The 25,955-nt window shown below is 41.1% G+C and overlaps 1 protein-coding gene across 1 annotated transcript in view; it reads right to left on the reverse strand.

Annotated features, from left to right (window-relative positions):
• Nucleotides 1-16,642: 16,642 nt before the first annotated feature.
• The window catches only part of LOC124621992 (mitochondrial genome maintenance exonuclease 1-like), a 48,703-nt gene continuing 39,390 nt past the window's right edge, over nucleotides 16,643-25,955 (reverse strand). Inside the window, exon 5 of the mRNA XM_047147535.1 lies at nucleotides 16,643-16,843. The gene's annotated coding sequence lies outside the window, so the exon portion shown is untranslated. The remainder of the gene's footprint in view (nucleotides 16,844-25,955) is intronic.

Raw genomic sequence — 25,955 nt, forward strand, 5'->3', positions numbered from 1 at the left:
TGCAACACTCTCTGTCATGCAGGGCAGCCTACAGGTCAGTGACTGGAGAACTGTCTGTTGTTCCTTACTTGTAGACTGTCCTGCAAAGCAGGTTGATAATTTAGGCCAATACTATTTCAGGAGAAAGAAAACTGGCGTTCTACAAACAACAGCATGGAATGTCAGATCCCTTAATCGGGCAGGTATGTTAGAAAATTCAAAAAGGGAAATGGATAGGGTAAAGTTAGATATAGGGGGAATTAGTGACGTTCGGTGGCAGGAGGAACAATACTTCAGGACAGGTGAAGGTTATAAATAAAAAATTAAAATAGGGGTAATGCAGTAGTAGGTTTAACAATGAATAAAAAAAAATAGGAATGTGGGTTAAGCTACTACAAACAGCACAGTGAACGCATAATTGTGACCAAGGTAGATACGAAGCCCACACCTACCACAGTAGTACAAGTTTATATGCCAACTAGCTCCGCAAATGATGCAGAGATTGATGAAATGTATGATGAGATAAAAGAAATTATTCAGGTAATGAAGGGAGACAAAAATTTAATAGTCATGGGTGACTGGAATTCGATAGTAGGAAAAGGAAGAGAAGGAAACGTAGTACATGAATATGGAATGGGGGTAAGGAATGAAAGAGGAAGCCGCCTGGTAGAATTTTGCACAGAGCATAACTTAATCATAGCTAACACTTGGTTCAAGAATCATGAAAGAAGGTTGTATACATTGAAGAGGTTTGGAGATCCTGGAAGGTTTCAGATAGACTCTATAATGGTAAGACAGAGATTTAGGAACCAGGTTTTAAATTGTAAGACATTTCCAGGGGCAAATGTGGACTCTGACCACAACCTCATGGTTGTGAACTGTAGATTAAAACTGAAGAAACTGCAAAAAGGTGGGAATTTAAGGAGATGGGACCTGGATAAACTTAAAGAACCAGAGGTTGTAGAGAGTTTCAGGGAGAGGATTAAGGAATGACTGAGAAGAACGGGGGAAAGAAATACAGTAGAAGAAGAATGGGCAGCTTTGAGAGATGAAATAGTGAAGGCAGCAGAGGATCAAGTAGGTAAAAAGGGTGAGGGCTAGTAGAAATCCTTGGGAACAGAAGATATATTGAATTTAATTAACGAAAGGAGAAAATATAAAAATGCAGTAAATGAAGCAGGCAAAAAGGAATATAAACATCTCAAACACGAGATTGACAGGAAGTGCAAAGTGGCTTAGCAGGGATGGCTAGAGGACAAATGTAAGGATGTAGAGGCATATATCACTAGGGGTAAGATAGATACTGGCTCTGAGCACTATGGGACTCAACATCTTAGGTCATAAGTCCCCTAGAACTTAGAACTACTTAAACCTAACTAACCTAAGGACATCACACACATCCATGCCCGAGGCAGGATTCGAACCTGCGACCGTAGCAGTCCCGCGGTTCCGGACGGCAGCGCCAGAACCGCACGGCCACCGTGGCCGGCGAAGATAGATACTGCCTACAGGAAAATTAAAGAGACCTTTGGAGATAAGAGAACCACTTGTATGACTATCAAGAGCATAGATGGAAACCCAGTTCTAAGCAAAGAAGGGAAAGCAGAAAGGTGGAAGGAGTATATAGAGGGTCTATACAAGGGTGGTGTACTTGAGGATAATATTATGGAAATGGAAGAGGATGTAGATGAAGATGAGATGGGAGATATGATACTGCGTGAAGAGTTTGACAGAGCACTGAAAGACCTAAGTTGAAACAAGGCCTCCGGAGTAGACAACATTCCATTACAACTACTGATAGCCTTGGGAGAGCCAGTCCTGACAAAACTCTACTATCTGGTGAGCAAGATGTATGAGACAGGAGAAATACCCTCAGACTTCAAGAAGAATATAGTAATTCCAATCACAAAGAAAGCAAGTGTTTGCAGGTGTGAAAATTACCAAACTATCAGTTTAATAAGCCATGGTTGCAAAATACGATCACGAATTCTTTACAGACAAATGGAAAAACTGGTAGAAGCTGACATTGGGGAAGGGAAGCAGTGGTTGGGAAGGGAGTGAGACAGTGTTGTAGCCTATCCCAGATGGTATTCAATCTGTATATTGTGCAAGCAGTAAAGGAAACAAAAGAAAAATTCAGAGTAGGAATTAAAATCCATGGAGAAGAAATAAAAAATTTGAGGTTCGCCAATGACATTGTAATTCTGTCAAAGACAGCAAAGGACCTGGAAGAGCAGTAAAACAGAATGAAGGATATAAGAGGAGCATATAAGATGAACATGAACAAAAGCAAAACGAGGATAATGGAATGTAGTTGAATCAAATCGGGCGATGATGAGGGAATTAGATTAGGAAATGAGACACATAAAGTAGTAAATGAGTTTTGCCATGTGGTGAGCAAAATAACTGATGATGGTCGAAGTAGAGAGGATATAAAATGTAGACTGGCAATGGCAAGGAAAGCGTTTCTGAAGAAGAAAAATTTGTTAACATCGAGTATAGATTTAAGTGTCAGGAAATCATTTCTGAAAGTATTTGTATGTAGTGTAGCCGTGTATGGAAGTGAAACATGGACAATAAATAGTTTAGACAAGAAGAGAATAGAAGCTTTTGAAATGTGGTGCTACAGAAGAATGCTGAAGATTAGATGGGTAGATCACATAACTAAAGAGGAGGTATTGAATAGAATTGGGGAGAAGAGAAATCTGTGGCCCAACTTGACTAGAAGAAGGGGCCAGTTGGTAGGACACGTTCTGAGGTATCAAGGGATCACCAGTTGAGTGTTGGAGGGCAGCGTGGAGGGTAAAAATCATAGAGGGAGACCAAGAGATGAATACACTAAGCAGATTCAGAAGGATGTAGGTTGCGGTAGGTATTGGAAAATGAAGAATCTTGCACAGGATAGAATAGCATGGAGAGCTGCATCAAACCAGTCTCTGGACAGAAGATCACAACTACAACTATTTCCAGACAAGTTAGCTGTCATACAGAGCAGCCTGTATGACAGGAGTTGAAAAAAAAACAACACATTTTTGCCCTTATGTTCGCTCAAAAGGAACTAGGCTGTTATAAACCTCATGATGCTGATACTCAGGAAGTGTATGTTGTGTGCCAAATTTGGTTGAAACCCATTCAAGGATTTGGGAAGGGATCCCAGACTTACAAATTCATCTGTAGAACAATACCATTGCTATGGATGCCGTCAATACTTCGTTCAACTATCAATACACCTCACACTTTCTCTGCTACAGTGCTTTCATTTATATTCGCTTGTATAAAATTTTTCAGTAGATGCAACCTGTGTTCCAGTTCTAAACATTGGAAAAGTTTCTGACAGTTCAGCTGTTAATATCTTGGGATACTGATCTGAATGATCTTTGACTTGAATCGAACTCCTGACGGCGTATGAGATTTCAGTGCTATGTAAGGGTCTATGGGTTGCACGCAGCCGTACGGTACGAAACACGCACTCACCAGCCGACCTATCTGGAATACTGACAGTTTGTTTGGTCAGTACACGTGCATCTGGCCGCAGTGCGATGCAAGTAGTAAGCAACTGGCCGCAGTCCGCAGTGCACCAGATAACTAGCGCGGCCTCTGGCGTGAATATGTCTCTTTTCTTAGCTCACCATGGAGCCTTTCGATATGACCGTAATTAGGTGCTGTTAGGATGTCAGACACAGTGATGATGGGTGCATGTAGCATGCATGTTTTATAATCAGCCTTTTGTTAGTAAAAATGTTTAAGCTTACTTCTCGGTCTTCGTGTATTGCCGTACCTCAAGGACCCAATGCTTACAATTCCTGATAAATATTTCATGTAATTATCATCTGGGGCAACAACACAAACAATCCTCTTACAGAAGTGGTGTCAGATTTGGGTAATTATGGAAAATCTGGAGTCCTGAAGAGGTGCACAACATTAACTTCGAGTAGCAGCAGTAGCATGAACATCTTCTGACTACATGGGGACATCCAATACTGGAATTCAGGTTGGTCTACTCCAATTTGGGCTTGAATACAAAAGGCAGTGATGGATTTTTATTTTACATTTGGGTGACTCATTGGAGTTAAATTAGACAAAATGTCGCAATCCAGTCAGAGTAACGTTGTTGATCTACAAACTGTTATTAATGAACTGCATGAAGACATTCGGCAGTTAAAAGCAGAAAGAAGCGAGTGTAACATTCCAAAAGATTTGTCAAGTGATAGTTCATGCAGTTACAACAAAGAATTTTTCATTATTGCCATCATCAGTACCAGTGTTTAGTTGGAAACCCACAGATGATGTGAAGGTGTTTCTTCGTAAAGTTGAAGGTGCCGCCCTGTTAGGATCGTGGACAGATTGCCAAATTAAGAATTCAGGGAGCAGCACAAGATTTCATTAGTGTGGAGCCTACTTCTGTAAAAACAGAAGATTACACTGAGTTTAGAACGATTGTTGTTCACAGATTTAAACATAAAAACGCGATCAGATTTTACAGAGAGCAGCTTTACAGTTTGCGAATGCAACAAGACGAATCTATCGAGCAGTTTGCCGACAGAATTCGAAATATCAACGCTCAAACGTACAAGTTAGTAGAGGATGAAAATGAAAATCACATTCAGTTGTTCGAAGCTGACCAGAGAGCCTTGTACACATTCATTCATGGGTTGCATGGAGAGGAAGTAAGCAAAGCTGTTTGATGTAAAATGTTTCAGGAAGCAGTAGAATCAGCTGTTGGTTTCATTGAAGCACTAAGACAACCGAATGAGATGCAGAAACAAGAACACAGAGTTTTCAACACAATAGTACAATGCTACAGATGCAATAAGCTGGGTCACAAACGTAAGGATTGTAAAGGGAATCAAATCTGCTGTCATTGTGGGATGCAGGGTCATGTTCCGAGAGATTGTTGCAACAAGAAGAAAGGTAATGTGAACCACAGACAACCTGCCAGATCTTTAAATGAGTACGGGGACATACAGGCCACCGCTCCATCTGCCCCTTGCCAGAGACTGCGATTCCTGTTAGTTCCAGGGAAAATCAGACCGAAAATGACTTCGTGATAGGTGCTGTATATCATAGGAGAAACATCAAACTGCTTATTGGCACAGGAGCATGGGCCTCATTAATGTGGTGTGGCATAGATAAACGGGATAAACTGAAACTGCCACTATTAAAAGTGTGAGTGTTAAACGGAGGAAAGCTACGTAAGTATGGAGAAGTTGATGTAATTTAATTCTTGGCCAAGGCCAAGATGAAGGTGAAAATAAAGATAAAGATAAATACACAGCAAGGATGCATGTAGTTTCAAATAACGAAACGCGTTACGACGGTGTACTTGGATTTGATTTCTTGTCCACTAACAAAGCACAGATATTTGTCGCAGAAAGAAAGATCAGACTAGGCCGTAGCAACTACAACCTAGGAAATCGTTCTTCAGATCGTACTCAAAGGAGCAGCAATACTGACATCGTGGAAATGGACTGCCCAAATGATGCATCAGTTCAAACCATCTGAGTCGATGTTCAAATTGGTCAGCCTCAGCAAATTCCCAAGGCAGCAGGAAAGATAATCTACACTGAAGTTAAGTAACCCCGATGCAAGGAAGGAACTTTGTTATTAATTGAGCGATCCATGGAAAGTGAGTTACTGGATACAATGCATTGTTACATTGCTAGAAGTGTAGGTGTCGCTACAATGGTGAGACAGAATGTCGCATAAGTCCCGGTTACAATAATGAATATGAGCAATGAGGATGTTGTTTTGCCATGAATTTTTTCAGTATGCGATTTAACAAGTGGTTATCACCAGTTAACAGTGCATCCAGATGATCAAGCAAAAACTTCATTTGTAATAGCAACAGCAGTATACAAGTATCTTCATACGCTGTTTGGACTTTGTAATGCTCCAGCTACATTTCAACGCCTGATGGATTCAATTTTACGAGGGCTCACCCCAACACAATCACTTGTTTACCTTAATGATGTAATAATTTTTGGTGAAATCATGAAGCAGCATACTGAGAGACTACAAGCTGTTTTTGAGTGTATAAGAAGCACAAAACTGTCTTTACCAATAGATAAATGTCATTTTGCACAAAGTAAACTATCTTGGTCATGCTATAACCAGTGAAGGTGTTGGACCTGATCCAAAATTAAATGAAGATGTAAAGAATTTTCATGAACCACAGAATTTGAAAGAACTACTATCATTCTTGGGATTGTCAAATTTCTACAGACGATTTATAGCCAGTTATGCGAATATAGCATGTGCAATGACACAGCTACTGAAGAAAGGAGCCACAACAGAGTGCACCACAACAGAGTACACCACAACAGAGTGCAAAAAGGTAATGGAAGAATTTAAAACTGCTCTAACCACAGCCCCAGTGTTAGCCTATACGGATTTCAGTAAACTTTTTATTCTTTCAATAGATGCATCCAATTTTGCCGTAGGTGCAATCTTGTCTCAAGAAGTTGATGGTCATGAACATCCAGTCTTATTTGCTTCCAGCTAATTAAACAAAGCTGAATGTAATTATACTACTACTGAGAAGGAGCTTTGTGCTTTGGTTTTTGGTATGACACACAACAGATGTTTCTTAACAGGAAGAGAATTTACAGTTATTACAGATCATGCCACACTTAAATGGTTGTCGAGCTTAAAGGATCCAAGTTCCGGATTAACAAGATGGGCATTAAGATTGAGGGAGTACCAATTTAAGGTTATTCACCAACCTGGTAAACAACATGGGAATGCCAATGCAGTGAGTAGAAAAGTCAATGTTTGTGTTACAATAAGTCAACAAGAAGAGTTAAAGGTAGCTCAAGAAGAAGATCCACAATGCAAATTATGGAAAAAGATCAACGTTTTGTCGAAGTAGATGGATTATTGTACAAAATCACTAGTAAAGGAAACCGCCTAGTTATTCCAAAAAGCATGAAAGAGCAAATCATGGGAGAACAACACGATTCTTTATTATCAGGACATTTTGGTAAAAAAATGACAAACATTAAAATACACTCCTGGAAATGGAAAAAAGAACACATTGACACCGGTGTGTCAGACCCACCATACTTGCTCCGGACACTGCGAGAGGGCTGTACAAGCAATGATCACATGCACGGCACAGCGGACACACCAGGAACCGCGGTGTTGGCCGTCGAATGGTGCTAGCTGCGCAGCATTTGTGCACCGCCGCCGTCAGTGTCAGCCAGTTTGCTGTGGCATACGGAGCTCCATCGCAGTCTTTAACACTGGTAGCATGCCGCGCCAGCGTGGACGTGAACCGTATGTGCAGTTGACGGACTTTGAGCGAGGGCGTATAGTGGGCATGCGGGAGACCGGGTGGACGTACCGCCGAATTGCTCAACACGTGGGGCGTGAGGTCTCCACAGTACATCGATGTTGTTGCCAGTGGTCGGCGGAAGGTGCAGGTGCCCGTCGACCTGGGACCGGACCAGCGACGCACGGATGCACGCCAAGACCGTAGGATCGTACGCAGTGCCGTAGGGGACCGCACCGCCACTTCCCAGCAAATTAGGGACACTGTTGCTCCTGGGGTATCGGCGAGGACCATTCGCAACCGTCTCCATGAAGCTGGGCTACGGTCCCGCACACCGTTAGGCCGTCTTCCACTCACGCCCCAACATCGTGCAGCCCGCCTCCAGTGGTGTCGCGACAGGCGTGAATGGAGGGACGAATGGAGACGTGTCGTCTTCAGCGATGAGAGTCGCTTCTGCCTTGGTGCCAATGATGGTCGTATGCGTGTTTGGCGCCGTGCAGGTGAGCACCACAATCAGGACTGCATACGACGGAGGCACACAGGGCCAACACCCGGCATCATGGTGTGGGGAGCGATCTCCTACACTGGCCGTACACCACTGGTGATCGTCGAGGGGACACTGAATAGTGCACGGTACATCCAAACCATCATCGAACCCATCATTCTACCATTCCTAGACCGGCAAGGGAACTTGCTGTTCCAACAGGACAATGCACGTCCGCATGTATCCCGTGCCACCCAACTTGCTCTGGAGGGTGTAAGTCAACTACCCTGGCCAGCAAGATCTCCGGATCTGTCCCCCATTGAGCATGTTTGGGACTGGATGAAGCGTCGTCTCACGCAGTCTGCACGTCCAGCACGAACGCTGGTCCAACTGAGGCGCCAGGTGGAAATGGCATGGCAAGCCGTTCCACAGGACTACATCCAGCATCTCTACGATCGTCCATGGGAGAAGAGCAGCCTGCATTGCTGCGAAAGGTGGATACACACTGTACTAGTGCCGACATTGTGCATGCTCTGTTGCCTGTGTCTATGTGCCTGTGGTTCTGTCAGTGTGATCATGTGATGTATCTGACCCCAGGAATGTGTCAATAAAGTTTCCCCTTCCTGGGACAATGAATTCACGGTGTTCTTATTTCAATTTCCAGGAGTGTAGTTCAAACGTTTTGGTGGCTGAGCTGGAAAGCTGATGTTTTTGAGTCTGTTTCACAATGTGATTCCTATAACAGACGGAATAATGTAGGAAAAAGTAGAGAACCATTATAAGAACTGCCAGAGACAAGTGAACCATTTGAAAGAGTAGGAATAGATGGCGTAGGACTATTGCCAAAGACTAAAGATGGAAACAAATACATATTGACAATGTTAGATCATATCTTTAGATACCTTCTCATGATACCAATGCCTGATCAGAGCACTGAGTCTATAGCTAAAGTTTTTGTAAAAGAATGGATTCTTAAGTTTGGATCACCATTAAGTATAATTAGTGATCAAGGAATAAATTTTATGAGTGAATTACTTAAACAGACTTGTAAGCGCAAGCAAATAACTCAGTTAAGGACTACACCAGCACACCCTGAAGGAAATGGAAGAGTCGAGTGAGTCCACAGAACAAATATTAAAATGGTTAGCCATTATGTGGGCAGCAAAAACGACAATTGGGATGTCTGTTTACCGTACTTGGTAAGTTGTTACAATGCCAAAATGCACAGCTCAACTGGCCTAAGTCGATATGAGATCGTCTATGGAAGAAGACTGCAATGAACACATAAGGGATCTAGCTCGCAAGCTAAAGGAACCACAGAGGGGAATGAAATCATCAATCCTTTCTTCAGCAAGCAAGACAACACGACTGCCAAGTGGCAGTGCAACAGTATCGAGTTGGAGATCTTGTGTATCTGAGTAATGTTGTGTTAAAGAAGAGTCAAGTCAAAAAGTTTAAGAAGTTTTGGAAAGGACCATGTCCAATCTCGGATGTGTTGTCACCAGTGACTCATAAGCTCCAACTGCTCTTTTGTCCAACTGTCATTCATATCAAGCGTGTAAAGCCATTTCTGGATAGATTTCGTGTAGTATCGCAAGATGACGAGGACCGACCGAGAGGCAGACCTGCTGTTCTCAAACCCAGGAAGCGAGAATTGTGAGGTCACAGTCCAGACTTCGAGGCCGAGGTATCACCACATTCTGAGCGATCCTGTTCCAGACACCCCTACAATCTGCATAAATGTGTGTAGTTTGTGAGAGTACAATGTGTGTGTTTATTTCAGCCATGTGATTATGTGAATGTGTTGTGGAAATTTAGTACTGAAACTATTGCTCGAGTGTACAAGTGAAACTAAACCTTTTATTCCACAGGTTACCACAGGAAACTCATTTATTTTATGTTCATTGTTAACTCTAGTATTTAGAACTAATTAACCATGTTCATTTTTATTCTGTTTGCTATGGTAGCATATTCTACTAATGCTGTAGTAATAGTACCACAGAGTACAGGTGTTATGTTTGAACCACGATCAGACACGGTAGTTTCAACATGCAAAACTTGTACTCAAGTACAATCTGAGTGAAATCCCAACAGTTCAATTCTGTAAAGAAGCAAATTGATCTAATTTGTTCTGTTAAGGGTAATGATGGAATTTTGGAAATGGTACATCTTGGTATAATAACTGGATCACAGCCAAAATGCAGGTAGTGTCTACATTTGTTAATTATGAACAAGAGAGTTACTGTTTTTTTAAAGCTTTTGCCACACAAATCTTTAATTAGGCATAAACGTGCCTGGTTTGATTTTGGAGGGAGTATTCTTCATACTGTATTTGGTACTTTAACTAGTCAAGATCTACTGGAAGTTAAAGGCAAAATATTAGCTCTTGAACAACAGTCCAATACACGTTCAACTAACCTTTCTAATGAAATTATCATATTAAAGAATATGCAAAGAACCATTACTGACCACACAGGTTTCATTGAACAGATTGTAAAGCAATTTATCTCACATTTCCACATAATCTGTAATGAAACGAACACAAATACCCAAGAACTATTCCGAGGATTAAATGTTGCGAGTGCACACTTAGATTTAAACACTCTTTTCTTAAAGATTACTGATACTTCATCAAATGCTAGACTTGTTTCCCTTAACTTAAGAACAGCCTTAGAAAGTAGTTCAAATGATTGTTTGAGTAGCGTACTGCTACATCCAGGACAATTTTTACAGATCCTACTATCAATTGAGCGAAAGCTAGATGCAACCTATACTATGATTTATCCTGTTAACTCTTACAATTTATACGATTACTATAAGTTAACCACCACACGCTCTTTAATGATTGAAGATGAATTAACTGTTATTGTTTCTATACCCAGTGCTTGATCAAAGCATAATTTTGAAGTGTGTAAGATTTATACTTACCCTGTGAAATGGAGACAGACAGGTATTCATGTAAAGTACGTACTAAATGATTTTCTACTGATCAGAAATGATCGAAGATATTTTGTGTCCCTAAAGGAAAATGATTTGCATATGTGTAAATGTAGTCGTAAGTTAATTTGCCCTGAAACAGCAGTATTCTTAGATAGTAGAGAGTACAGCTGTGATAAGGAATTGTTTATGAATCATCCCCCAAGAGATGATTGCCCTAGAATTTTAACGCATTTTTATCATCCATTTCTTAAACGATGTTCTGAAGGTATAATTTTCTTGTTTAACGCCACCCTTGATGTCACATTTACGTGCAAAAAGTTATGATACACCTGAGCTACCCTTAAAACTCAAACTGAATAACAGTGGATTAATCTTGAATGCCACACATTGTGATTTATCATGTGAACTATTTCATATGTCTAGTGTATTGGCAACTACATTTCATGCAACTGGACACTTGCCATTAATGAAAATGTTATCTGTTTATTACAATGATTCATACATATTAATATATGGAAAGCATTCCTTATCAAGTTTTTCTGAAGACAATAATTTAATTAAGGATATCCATGAAAATTTAATTTCTTCCAATAATGAGCTAAGCTTCATTGAAGCAGCAAATAGAATTAAGTCCTTTGATTCATACAGTAATGTTAATGCATACTTGATTGTCAGTATTGTGTTTTTATTGCTTTTATTATTTTGTTTTTGTCAACAGCATTTGTCATGTATGATATTGTCATCCTCAAGGCACATTTCTCTGTACCGAAAGTTACTGTTTCTGCAAATGAAATACATGTTGCAATGCCTTCTGATGCAACAAATGGTGAAATAGATTCATAACGCCCAGGAGGCTGTTTTGAGCCACCTATGGTGGCTCTTTTTCTCTGGGGAGAGTGATGTAAGGGTCTACAGGTTGCACACAGCTGTATGATGCGTAACACAAGCTCACCAGGTGACCTATCTGGAATGCTGACAATTTGCTTGGACAGTACACGTGCATCTGGCTGCAGTGCAAGCGATTGGCCGCCGTCCGCAGCACGCTGGATAACTAGCATAGCCTTGGGCGCGAATATGTCTCTTTTCTTAGCTCATCATGGAGCCTTCCGATACGACTGTAATTAGCTGCTGTTAGGATGTCAGGCACAGTGATGATGGGTGCGCATAGTGTGCATGTTTTATAATCAGCCTTTTGTTAATAAAACTGTTTAAACTTACTTCTTGGTTTTCATGTATTGCTGTTCCTCAATGACCCACCGCTTACAAATCCTGACAAATATTTCATGTAATTATCATCCGGGCCAACAACACAAATAATTCCCTTATAGCTACAAGTATTGGATGTAACAACCACTAAAGCCTTTGCTAGACCAACAGTGGCACAATGCAAAATCTCCATACATGCCATTGCAGTACAGGCAGAATTACTATGATACTGAAGAATTTAGGGACACAGTGATCCACATACCATCCTGAAGGCATATGGCTGACTACACAGAAACCTGCAAATTGCCTCACATGTTACATCCACATGTGGCAAGATTTCAGTAATGACTTATCAATACAGCATATCATTGTTTGATATGTGCCATTGCCGCCAGATAGCAAATTAACTCAGTGCCAGAACATTACAAATGTGCAGGTCTGAAGGCCTGTCAGCAGTGAAGTATAATGAAGTTCAAGAAGAGTCAATGAAAGAGTCTAAAAAGTGTTCTGTGACAAAAAGCAGGGGACCTGTGTGCTGGATCAGACAGTCTCCTCCAGCCAGCTGCCACCTGTTCTCCTCGGGTCTAAGGTTTGATGCTGTCAGACTGCCTCTGCAACCCAGTAAATCCTTTGCCTAGCCACCATCTGCTGTGCTAACCACAGTTGCACCAGACTGCAAGAATGGTGCCCCAGTTTCATCTTGTTGCAGCCACCACTGCCACCAGTGGTGCACTTTGTCTGCACGCCGCCTTTCATGCAGCTTGCGTGACTTTCAGGGATGACCACCACCATTACATAGATACAGAGACATTATGAATCAATATCAGGCTGCACCCACCTGTATCTTCTCTAGCTTGAAGTATTAGTTTTCTGGGATTCTGACTACCTTGCTAGCCATCCTGAACTTGAAAGGGCACCTGTTCCCTCACCAGCCATTGGACCCACACTACCCATGTGGAGGCACAATTATGCCATGCTGACAGATAAGAAGAATGGCTCCTCACCCCTTCACAGTGGTCATATCACCCCAGCTACTGCTGCTACACCAGGGGCAGAAGGCAATGTCACACCCACTGTCTAACCAATCAAATAGAAGTAATGGTGATTGGAGCATTGACCCCTGAAGCATCATCCCCTTATCTGAAGTCAGTTTTTACAGCTAGTTTAATTCAGCTCTCTATGTCCAACACACAGCTTTTGTGCTGCACCTGGTATAGAATGACTCAAGTGATGTTAAGTATATCAGCCAGTTCATTTGAAATGTAACTGTATGGTGAGAGGAAAAAAATAGAGAACTAGGTATCAGAAGTGGCAGAGTGCAATTTAGAAACAGTCATAAAAGAAATGAAGATACTGACACGCACAGCATTGTACTGGGACTCCATCATAAAAGAAGCAGTAGAATTTCAAGATATTATGTGTCAGTGCCAACATCACCATTACTCTTATCTGATTAGCTCAACAGTAGGTGTGGCATTAACTCCAATCACTTCTGTTCATAGGAAAGTCCAGGTTGGATTACCAACATTATGGAAAGGATGTATTGCTACTCACTGTAAAGATGACATGCTGAGTTGCAGACAGGGTGATGAAAGACTGTTACATATAAGCTTTTGGCCAAAGCCTTCTTCAGAAAAGAGAAACACACACACACGTTCACACAAGCAAGCATGCCTCTCACACACATGGCTGCAATCGCCAGCCACACCGGACAGATTGCAACAGAAATGTGTTCATCAGGAGCAACAAATTGGATCAGGGTGGTGAAGGGGGAGTGATAGCAGGCTACATGAGTGAGAAGAGGGATTGGCACTGCCTGTCAGATCATGTAGAGTGTGGAAGTGGCAGGGCAGGGCTGACAACTGCAGTGTCAGGAAGCTGTGAGGGAGGGAGAGAAGAGGGAAAAATGGGGAACAGAGGAGTGGGAAAGATCTTGGGTAGGATTTCCCTAATTTCAGGAGATGCTGATAGATAGTAAAGCCTTGGCGAAGGAAGTGGTTCAGTTGTTCCAGTCCAGGGTGGTACTGGGTGATGAAGGGGGCACTTCTTTTTAGCTGGTTCTTGGGGATGGTGGGAGGATTGAGGGTGTTGGGAGGATTGAGGGTGTGTGGGGATATGGCACAGGAAATCTGGCTGTGGGCTAGGTTATGGGGATAGTGTCTGTTTGTAAAGGCCTTTGTGAGACCTTCAGCATATTGGGCAAGGAAACTCCTATCACTGTAGATATATCATCTTCAGGTAGCCAGGTTACATGGATGCGGTATTTTGGTGTGGAATCTCTGGCAGTATATCCACCAATCTTTTCCCCTTCCCTGCTCCTCTCATTTCCACCCCTCATTTTCCCCTCCAGTTCCACCCCCACAGCCTCTCAATACTGTGCCTGTCAGCCCTGTAGTGCCTACATGCTCACCCAGTCAGCACTGATTCCTCTTCACCCACCTGTACTGTGCTATCCCCCCCTTCCCCGCACCACTTCAGATTGTTGCACCCATTCAACACATTTCTGTTACAGTGTGGCTGGAGGTAGCGGCCATTTGGGTGAGACGTGTGCTTGCTTGTATGAATGTGTATGCATGTCTATTTTCTGAAGAACGCTTTGGCCGAAAATTTATATGTAACAGTCTTTTATCATGCCTGTCTGCAACCCAATGTGTCATCTTTACTTGTGTAGCTGGAATTTTACAGATGACAGAGAGAATTTTACAGATGACAAAGAGATGTTATACTACATATTACTTGACAGAAGGAAGAAAAAAGAAAATACTGCAACTGTCATCAGCAAAGAAGGAAAGCCCGAGTGGGAGGATGTAGTGGTTTTGAATGTATGGAAAGAAACAGAGGGAGATGGAAGAAATAACACCATTACAGTGGAAAGGATGTATAAACAATCTGGCAAAATAAGAAGAGACCTGCAGATGTTGAATGTAGAGAAAGTTATACTAGAAATGAAAAATGCCACAACTCCTGGAGTAGATGTCATCGCAGTGGAAATGATCGAAGCTATAGGAGCTATCGGAATTCAGTGATTCTATAGAATAATGGGAACAGTGAGGACCTATGGGGATATTCCTTATGATTAGACATTTACAATTATTGTACCTATTTTTTTAAGAAGGGTAGCATAGCATTCAGTGAGAACTACAGAGAAATAGCATTACTGTGCCACTGCATGAAGATTTTTGAAAAGATAATTTTTAGGAAAGTCAAGAACAAGGTTGAATTGTATTTAAGAGAAAAATAATCAGAACTTTCAACTTGAGGATCAACTATAGGTGCCTTATTTACAGCCAGACACATAGACAAGTGGCACTGTTAGAAGAAAAGAGTTGTGCCAAGATCTGAATAGACTGGAACTGCCAAAAGTGATGCAACTCAGAATCAGAAACATGTATAACAACTGCCTGAATTGTGTTATGTTAGATGGCAAAAAATCAGAATGGTTTAGAACAGATTGAGGGGTTTTACAGGAAAGTGTGCTCTCACCAGTACTCTTCAATAAAGTCATGGAAAACATCACAAGCAAAGTTGGCCGAGGGTCAACAGCAAATAATATGAAAATCACAGCATATGAAGACAGTGTAATGATATGGGAAAACAACGAGCAGGGATTCGAAAAACAACTAGACAAATACATGGCAGAGGGTAATTAAAGAAACAAGCATGGAAATAAGCTTAACAAAAAGAGAGGTAATAAAAATCAGCAGGGAAAACGATAAAATGAAAGATGTAAGTTGTAATGGAAAAATTATTAAGGAAGTAGATGCTTTCAAATATCTAGGAAGTAAGTTAATGAGGAAAGGAAACATCAAGGAAGAATTTCAGGGAGGATAGAAAATTGTCCAAAACTTTATTATGGTGGAATAGATATAATTAGGAATTGGAAAATACCTGCCTATGTAAAGATCACGATATACAAATCATATTATCTACCAATTTTGATCACTGGATAGGAACACTGGACCTGGACACAGAAAGATTCAAATACAATACAAGCAACAGAGAAGCCCTTTCTACAAGGGATCTTGAGTAGGATGAGATGGGACAATATAAGAAATGAAACAATATGAAATACTCTGTTAAAAACCTGCCTAATACCGCCATTTAAACCGTTTCTTGAAAGAAAAACACCTGAATACACTATATATTTTTTCCTTTTCCTGGGAGCAAGGGTGGGGGTCTTGCTGCCCCCCCCCCCCACCTCCCCCCAGCTGTGGGCACCATTGGCAACACAACTTCATTGTTGAACATGAGCAACCATAGCCAGCTGTCTGAATCATGTGCAGTGATACCAAATAAAACAAGTTGATAATCAACGTTTCTTTATTATGTTACTTGGATGGTGACTGCAGAAAACATGATGCTGAGACGACACACTGCATTTACAGTCAATGGCTAGGGGGACTGTATTTCATTAGCAGTTATGAATGAAGGAATACAATGAGTAGGATAACAAATGTAAAGCCGTCTTCAACTAAAAGGTTAGTTTAAATGGCACAGTTTTATGTAATTCCTCGCCTTCCCTCAACCTTTTACTAGCTTATCCACATGTTTATAAGCTGTTTAACAGGCTAATTTGTAATCCAAGCCTTGAAGCAATTTGGTATTATTTCACATAGAGAAAGCATTGCCAGGTGTGAAGATCATTTTAAGTAGCAGAGAAAAGCATATGAGCAATGGGAATCATATTCTGATTCTTTGCATTTTGAAACATACCCACCAACACTTCAACCTACACAATAAAATTAGACCAACATGCCAAAAAATAAATACAATAACATTTATTCAATATAAACTGATTTACAGCCACAAAAATTGTGATGTAGAGATTCCATTCAAAACTTCAATACAAAATATATTTAAGACTTAGTGGAATATTTTGTAAAATAAGATCGGGCTTCCTCTATATAGATCCAGCAGTAACATGCTACTGACATAATAACTTTGAACACAACTGAAGTCTCATCCTAAAACAAACAAAGAACTGAAGTTAATATTATAAGGCACTCAAAACATATAAGAAATCTTACATTATGCTGAGGTATTTATTGTAACTTTAATTTATGTCACATTACAGAACTGTACAACTAAATAATACTATAAAATAGGTGATAAAATTTACAACATTGGAGCTGAAAATAATTTTTTCTTGACCAAGGAAAGAAAAGGAAGAAAAGAAGAAGCAGAAACTGGAAAAAGAGAAATACAAAGCTAAATTATGAATTCAGTTCAAGTGAGTTGGGTTGGATTGTTTGGAAGAGGAGACCACGCAGCGAGGTCATCGGTCTCATCAGATTAGGGAAGGATGGGGAACAAAGTCGGCCGTGCCCTTTCAAAGGAACCATCCCGGCATTTGCCTGGAGCGATTTAGGGAAATTATGGAAAACCTAAATCAGGATGGATGGACGCGGGATTGAACTATCGTCCTCCCACATGAGAGTTCAGTGTGCTAACCACTGCACCACCTTGCTCAATCAGTTCAAGTGAGAAAGACACAAACTGCAGATTGGAATGGAACTTTAACAACATACTTCAGCAGTAGAAAAGAAGTATGATAGACCATAACTGAGAACCTGAGAAAAGACAGTATTACAAAAACAGTACAAAACTTTTCAAAGGAACCATCCCAACATTCATCTTAGGTTACACTACAGTACAGTTGAAATGTAGCTTTTTACAACATTCTTTGAAAAAACTCAGTTCATTTCTTGCCAAATGAGGCTTAAATGATATTTTGCATTCTTGATGACTATTTTCACTGGCTGAGTCATGAACACACTGTCTTACCTAATGTGCTGGTATGTTATATGTAGCAATCAGTGCCTTGTATCATGGAGATGACATACAAATGCCAAAGAATTTACATACTCTAACAGTAATTAAGTTGATGTCTGCGGCAGAGGAATCCTCAATGACAATATATCAGCGTGTCAGTGTAAGAGACAGGAATTTTGTCTTATCACGAATAATTCCATGTTTGTTTGTGAGGCCATGCCAAACAGCTGCTGATCTGCCCAAATCTCAAGTCTGGCATCAATGATCTGCACAATGTACGTACAGAATAGCCACTATACCTGCCATTGCACTCACAAGCTATTTCATCTGGGTGTGTACATGGACAAGAAAAAAAATTCCCGGATTTTTCCTGGATTTCCCGGTTGAACATCGACTTTCTCCTGGGTGAAAATACACTTTATCCGTGTTAAGTGACAGTATACTATTCCTCGGCACTGTAAAACTTATCAATCATTAGAATGTTTATGGTTTTCTACACAGACGTAGAATTTGTCAGCACTTTAGAAAATGAAACCCAGGGGGAAAAAACACTTTTTAGAAAGATTTTTGATGTGCAGCAACATGTACGCTGCATTTTTTCGTGTTACGGAGGTATAAATTCGAATTCCACCAAACACTGCATGTTACTTTCTGAAGCAATGAAATCAGAGCATCATGGATATTCACAGGTCTATGGTGACCTGGCAGTGAACAAAAGCACAATGAGTCTGTGATCACTGAAACAAGGCCACACAAAACTGTCTTATCTCCCAGGTGCTGGCTGGCTGCGCACTGCTGTGGGTCCTGTGATGTTGGAAAGTACAGACACTCTCATTTCAGATGATCAACGGATTACAATCAAACACCTCACTACACAAATGGAAATGACTGCTGGTAGTGCTGACACACTCGTCCACCAGTTTGGGTAATTATTTATTTATCTATATCTAAAAACACAGATGATGTGACTTACCGAACGAAAGTGCTGGCAGGTCGATAGACACACAAACAAACACAAACATACATATCCTTTCGTCTTTCCCACTCCTTCACTCTTTCATGATGAGGCAACAGTTTGTTGCGAAAGCTTGAATTTCATGTGTATGTTTGTGTTTGTTTGTGTGTCTATCGACCTGCCAGCACTTGCGTTCGGTAAGCCACATCATCTGTGTTCTTAGATATATTTTTCCCACGTGGAATGTTCCCCTCTATTATATTCATATTTATTTATTTATGCATACATCTAGTTCTGTAGCACCAAATTGAGGAGCAAATCTCCAAGGTCATGGAACATGTCAGTATATGAAATTACAACATAAAAGTAATAACAGATAAAATAAAATGTTTATGAACCCAAAAAAAAAGTCAAGCCATAAGTTTAAGTAAACCCATTTGAGTCGCAGACAGGCACAATGAAACAGACTGCTACATTAAAGCTTTCATACAGTAAGTCCTCCCAAAACAGAAAACACACATTCTCACATTCTTAGCATTTGCAATGTATATTTTGTCAGGTGCCACAAACATGGATACCAGAAAGATAGTTTATCACTGCTACTTTGAGTCAGTTATTTGTTATGGCATAATCTTCTGGGGAAATTCAGCAAATGTCAATAGGCTCCTAGTATTACAAAAGAAAGTAATTAGAAACATGTGTGTTGCAAAAAAAATGGGAATCCTGTCGACCACTGTTAAAAATTTAAAAATACTATCTATCCCCTCACTTTACATATGTGAGATGGTGGTGTTCCTATATAAAAATCAACATACACTAGACACTTTCCGTTTTGACCACAACTACAGCACTTGCCACAGAGATAACTTCAAACTTCCAACACATTGTTTAAAACTTTATGCCCAAACGCCAGAGCATATGGGGTTAAAAATTTTCAATAAAATAAAAGGCAGTAATATATTTAAAATGGAGCTTGGTTTACTGAAAAGACTGCTCTTTACTCTTCTGGTGAAAAAGTGTTATTATTCTGTCGATGAATTCATTGAGGGCAGCTTCACAGTCAAAACACAGGGATTGTATTATATGTATTATTTTATGTACATGTGTAGCTGTAACTTAGAAATGAAAAATATAATGTAAACTTTTGTATTTATCTTAAAAAATTGAAAAAAGTTTCATTTGTAAACCTTGACATGTCTCCTGTACATAAAATCAAATGATTTGAAAATTGTACGTAATTAGATGAATAAATCACACAAGCACAACTCATACACATGGCCACTGTCTACGGTTGCCAGGGACTGGCTGTGGATTGTGACTGCATCTGACATGAGCAGAAATCGCTGAGGTGGGTGGCTGCTATTGAACATTACCTTTTCCAATGCCCAACTGACTGCAAACCTGGTCATCATGAACAACTATATCCTCACCCACAGTTACTTTTCCTTTGAAGGCATCACCCACAAACAAATCCATGGTACAGCAACCTGTTCATGGGTCTTGTAGTATAGCCCTTCCTAACTACCCAGAATACCAAACTCTTCACCTGCTTCAGATTCATTAATGACATTTTCATGATCTGGACTGAGGGTGAGAACACCCTATGAAGAGTCCTCCAGAACATCAACACCTTCTCCCCCATTTGCTCCACCTGGTCCTCCAACCTGTATTGGCGAGCAGTCCTTCTCCTAATCTGCCAAGAGTCTCACTGAGGCTTTCACAGACCAAAATCACCAACATTGTCCACACACACACCTCTCATGCCTTGTCTCTCCACTCACCAACCATCTCCCACATACCAGCTGTCCAGCCACAAGGAGCACTCCTCTCATGACTCTGCAGTCAGTATCAAATCACAATCTCTGCCACAGTTTTAACTACCTGTTATCATACCCTGAAATGAGGAATATACAGCCCACCCCTCATACAGTGGTATTCTGCTACCTACTGAAACTATGCAGTATCCATATGCACTCTTACTCCATCACTGCCCCCAACACCTAGCCTCATATCCCTGCAATATACCTAGTTGCAAGACCTGTCCCACGCATCCTCCCACTTCCACCTGCTCCAGTCCTGCCACAGGCATATACAGGGTTTGTATAAAAAGTAATGAGACTGAGCTTGTGAATCAAAATTTATTGTAGATATCACTACAACCACTTAGTACTCTTCAATGTATAACCCTTGAGAGTCAACAATCCGCTGCATGCGAGATAACCATGCTTCAAACACTGCTGCGAACGCTGAGTCCAGGATGGCCTATAAATCCCTCGTTGTGGCAGCTTGGACCTTCCTCAGGGTCTCACAATGCTGCCCTGAAAGAAGTTTATAGTTTGGGGAACAAAAAAAGTCTGGTGGGGCCTCATCAGGACTGAGTAATCGTTGGAACCCCTTTCTTGTCAGGTAGCTGACCACCATGAAGCAGCTGTGACTCAGCGTGTTGTCATGATGCAGCTTCCAATCACTGGTGATGGCTGGCCTCACGCGATTGACCCTGGCTTTCAGTCTCTTGAGCACTTTGCAATAAAAATCACCGTTGACAGTTTGGCCTTGGGGCACAAATTCATCGTGAACCATGCCCCCTGATGTCAAAAAACACAATCAGCATTGCTTTCGCCTTCGATTTGCTCATGCAAGCCTTTTTGGATGAGGGGATGCCACGATGTGCCATTCGGCTCTCATGCACTTTGTCTCTGGGTTGTACTGAAACACCCAGGTTTCATCTCCAGTGACAAAATTATCTAAAAATTCCAGATCAGCTTAAAGGCTCTGGGGATTGTCTTGGCAGGTGTCCAAATGTGTTTGCTTTTGAACGTCTGACAAAATCTTTGGGACCATCTTGGCACAGATCTTCCTCATCAACAATTCTTTGGTGATAATGTTGTGCACTGTAATTTTATCAGGTCTGAGGTCATCTGCTGTCATCCTGACACTCATACGATGGTCAGTCTTCAATAAAACGCACACATGGTCAACATTTTCATCAGTTTTGCTAGTTGGCGGGCATCTGGAGGAGTCCTTTTCCTCAAAGCTGTCCCAGCCCTCTTTAAAGGTCTTCACCCATCTGAGAACCTGGACTTTTGACAGGTAATGATCGCCATAGGCTTGCCAACACATATCCAATGTTTCCATACCTGATTTTCCTAGTTTCACACAAAACTTGATGGAGTAACAAGGCTTGATTGTTTGCTGCATGTTGCACCACGACCGAAGAATCCACTCAATGCATGATGCTGCCAAGACAAGAGTTCGCAGGTGACTGACACGCCACGCATTTTCGGCCAGACACCCCCCACCACCAATCCCCCTGGATGAGTGTGTGCTGTGAAGTACAGTTGCATCAGCAAAAAATCAGTCTCATTACTTTTTATACAAACCCTGTACTACCCTATCAACGGGGTTACCTGTGAAAGCAGCCATGTGATCTATAAACTAAGCTGCAACCATTGTACCACTTTCTTTGTGGACATCAGCACTAATAAGATGTCTGTCTGTGTACATGACCACTGCCAAACCATAGCCAAAAGACAGCTGAACTACTCAGTGGCTGAACATGCTGTACAACACAATATGCTTCACTTAAATGACTGCTTCAGAGCCTGCACCATCAGGATTCTTTTTACCAAAGCCAGCTTTTCTGAACTGTGCGGATGGTAACTCTCCCTAGAACATGTTTTTCATTCTTGTAACCACCCTGGCCTAATCATTCACCACTCCCTGTCCTTCACCTACCTATCCCCTTTCCTGATTGTTCCCAGATGCAGCTCAGCATCTTCCCCCACCAATACCCTGCTATCAATTCTGCTCTCCACACCATGCCTCCTCCTTACACCCACCACCCACCCCAGCAGACTGCTGCTCATATCAGATGAAGTCGCAGTCTACAGACGTTGTCCTTTTGCTCGTGTGTGTGTGTGTGTGTGTGTGTGTGTGTGTGTGTGTGTGTGTGTGATTTCATAAAAAGGACTTTTTTATCCGAAAGGTTAAATGTTTAGCAGTCTTTTTCATTGTGCCTGTCTCCAACACAACACCTTTCATACTTGAATACTACACAACACCAGACTGTCACAGCTTCAGTGCAGCAATGTGTTCTTCAATAATCAACACTATTGATACCTTCTCCCTAGCAGCTTCCCTTTTCATTACTGTAAGCTTCAGCATAATATTGACTGCCCTGTTGTCAAGAAATGTACTGATTGTTCAATTTGATATGCTGTGCCAGTTCCCACTTCATTTTACAGTACATTTATTTGCCTGTCAACATAACTTTATAAGTAGTACAAAGCTACTTTAGATTGTAAAAGGCATTTATTTTCTTTTTTGATCATTTAATCGTTTGTTATGGCTGTCTGAATATCAAGTATCAAATTGATACACATCTGATTGTGTTACTTTATAGGAATTTTATTATTTTAGGTGAGAGACAGTTAATCATGGCAAGTTACTTTAAGGTGGGTAAATTCCTCTCCCCCATGAACCACAGACCTTGCCATTGGTGGGGAGCCTCATGTGCCTCAGAGATACAGACAGCCGTACCGTGGGTGTGACCACAACGGAGGAGTATCTGTTGAGAGGCCAGACAAACGCGTGGTTCCTGAAGAGAGGCAGCAGTTTTTCAATATTTGCAGGGACAACAGTCTGGATGATTGACTGATATGGCCTTGTAAAACCAACCAAAACAGCATTGCTGTGCTGGTACTGTGAATGGCTGAAACAGAGGGGAAACTACAGCTGTTTTTCCCTACGGCATGCAGCTTTACTGTAAAGAAGAAAAAGAGCTCAGATGGAAAACCAGTCCTAAGCAAAGAAGAGAAAGCAGAAGGGTGAAAGGAGTAGATAGAGGGTCTACACAAGGGCGATGTACTTGAGGACAATATTATGGGAATGGAAGACGATGAAGATGGAATGGGAGATATGATACTGTGTGAAGAATTTGACGGAGCACTGAAAGACCTAAGTTGAAAAACAGCCCCGGGAGTAAACAACATTCCATTAAAACACTACTGATAGCCTTTGCATGACGAAACTCTTCCATCTTGTGAGCAACATGTATGAGACAGGTGAAATACCCTTAGACTTCAAGAAGAATATAGTAATTCCAATCCCAAAGAAAGCATGTGTTGGCAGATGTGAAAATTACCAAACTATCTGTTTAATACATCATGGTTGAAAAATACTATCACAAGTTCTTTACAGACGAATGGAAAAACTGCTAGAAGACGACCTTGGGGAATATCAGTTTGCATTCTGTAGAAATGTTGCAACACACAAGGCAATACTGACCCTACGACTTATCTTAGAAGAGGGGTTAAGGAAAGAGAAACCTATGTTTATAGCATTTGTTGACTTAGAGAACGCTTTTGACAATGCCGACTGGAATAATCTCACTTAAATTCTGAAGGTGGCAGGGGTAAAATACAGGGAGCATGATGTTATTTTATTTATTTTTTATTTACACATCAAGTTCCGCGGGACCAAATTGAGTAGTTTATGAATCTGAAAAAAGTCAGTCCATAAGTTTAAGTAAACACAACAATACAATGAGAATCCACTTAGTTTTTCAAGGAACTCCTCGACAGAATAGAAGGAGTGACCCATGAGGAAACTCTTCAGTTTCGATTTGAAAGTGCGTGGATTACTGCTAAGATTTTTGAATTTGGGTGGTAGCTTATTGAAAATGGATGCAGCAGTATACTGCACACCTTTTTGCACAAGAGTTACGGAAATCTGATACAAATGCAGGTTTTATTTCTGCCGAGAATGAACCAAGTGAAAGTTGCTTATTCTTGTGGATAAGCTAATACTGTTAACAAGAAAAGACAGTAAGGAACATATACATTGAGAGGCCAATGACAAAATACGCAGACTCATGAAAAGGAGTCGACAACGGGTTCATGAACTTACACCACTTATTGCCCGAACCGCCCGTTTCTGAACCAAAAATATTCAGTCTGTATATTGACTAAAAAAGAAAAATATGGAGTAAGTATTAAAACCCAGGGAAGAGAAATGAAAACATTGAGGTTTGCCGATGACATTGTAATTCTGTCAGAGACAGCAAAGGATTTGGAAGAGTAGTTGCATGGAATGAACAGTATCGTCAAAGGAGGACATACGATGAACATCAGCAAAAGTAAAACAAGGATAATGGAATGCAGTTGAATTAAATCAGGTGATCCAGAATGAGATTTTCACTCTGCAGCGGAGTGTGCGCTGATATGAAACTTTCTGGCAGATTAAAACTGTGTGCCGGACCGAGACTCGAACTCGGGACCTTTGCCTTTCGCGGGCAAGTGCTCTACCAACTGAGCTACCTGAGCACGACTCATGCCCCGTCCTCACAGCTTTACTTCTGCCAGTACCTCGTCTCCTACCTTCCAAACTTTACAGAAGCTCTCCTGCGAATCTTGCAGAACTAGCACTCCTGAAAGAAAGGACATTGCGGAGACATGGCTTAGCCACAGCCTGGGGGATGGGACGGGGCATGAGTCGTGCTCAGGTAGCTCAGTTGGTAGAGCACTTGCCCACGAAAGGCAAAGGTCCCGAGTTCGAGTCTCGGTCCGGCACACAGTTTTAATCTGCCAGAAAGTTTTAAATCAGGTGATGCTGAGAGAATTAGATTAGGAAATGAGACACTTGAAGTAGAGAGGTTATAAAATAAAGGCTGGCTATGACAAGGAAAGCGTTTATGAAGAAGAGAAACTTGTTAACATCAAGTATAGATTTAAGTGTCAGGAAGTCTCTGCTGAAAGTATTTGTATGGAGTGCAGCCATGTATGAAAGTGAAACATGGACAATAAATAGTTTAGAGAAGAGGAGAATAGAAGCTTTTGAAATGTGGTGCTACAAGAGAATGCTGAAGATTAGATGGGTAGATCACGTAACTTATAAGCAGATACTGAAGAGAATTGATGAGAAGAGAAATTTGTGGCACAACTTGACTAGAAGAAGGGATCGGTTGGTAGGACACGTTTAGAGGTGTCAAGGGATCACCAGTTTAGTATTGGAGGGAAGCATAAGAGGGTACAAATTGTAGAGGGAGACCAAGAGATGAATACACTAAGCATATTTCAAAGGATGTAAGTTGCAGTATCTATTCAGAGATGAAGAGGCTTGCACAGGATAGAGTAACATGGAGAGCTACATCAAACCAGTCTCTGGACTGAAGACCACAACAACAAAAAATTACTCAACCCAAAACATCTTGAAGAAATCAAATGTAAATTGTTTGAAATGGATAATAATGAAGTTAAAGAGGATTTTGTAGGTGAAATGGATACAGATTGTGATGATGAAGTTTTAGTTTGGCTGGAAGATTCATAAACCAAAAAAATGGCAGTGGTAAT

This window comes from Schistocerca americana, chromosome 7 (genome assembly GCF_021461395.2).
Source record: "Schistocerca americana isolate TAMUIC-IGC-003095 chromosome 7, iqSchAmer2.1, whole genome shotgun sequence".
NCBI classification, from domain to species: Eukaryota; Metazoa; Arthropoda; class Insecta; order Orthoptera; family Acrididae; genus Schistocerca; species Schistocerca americana.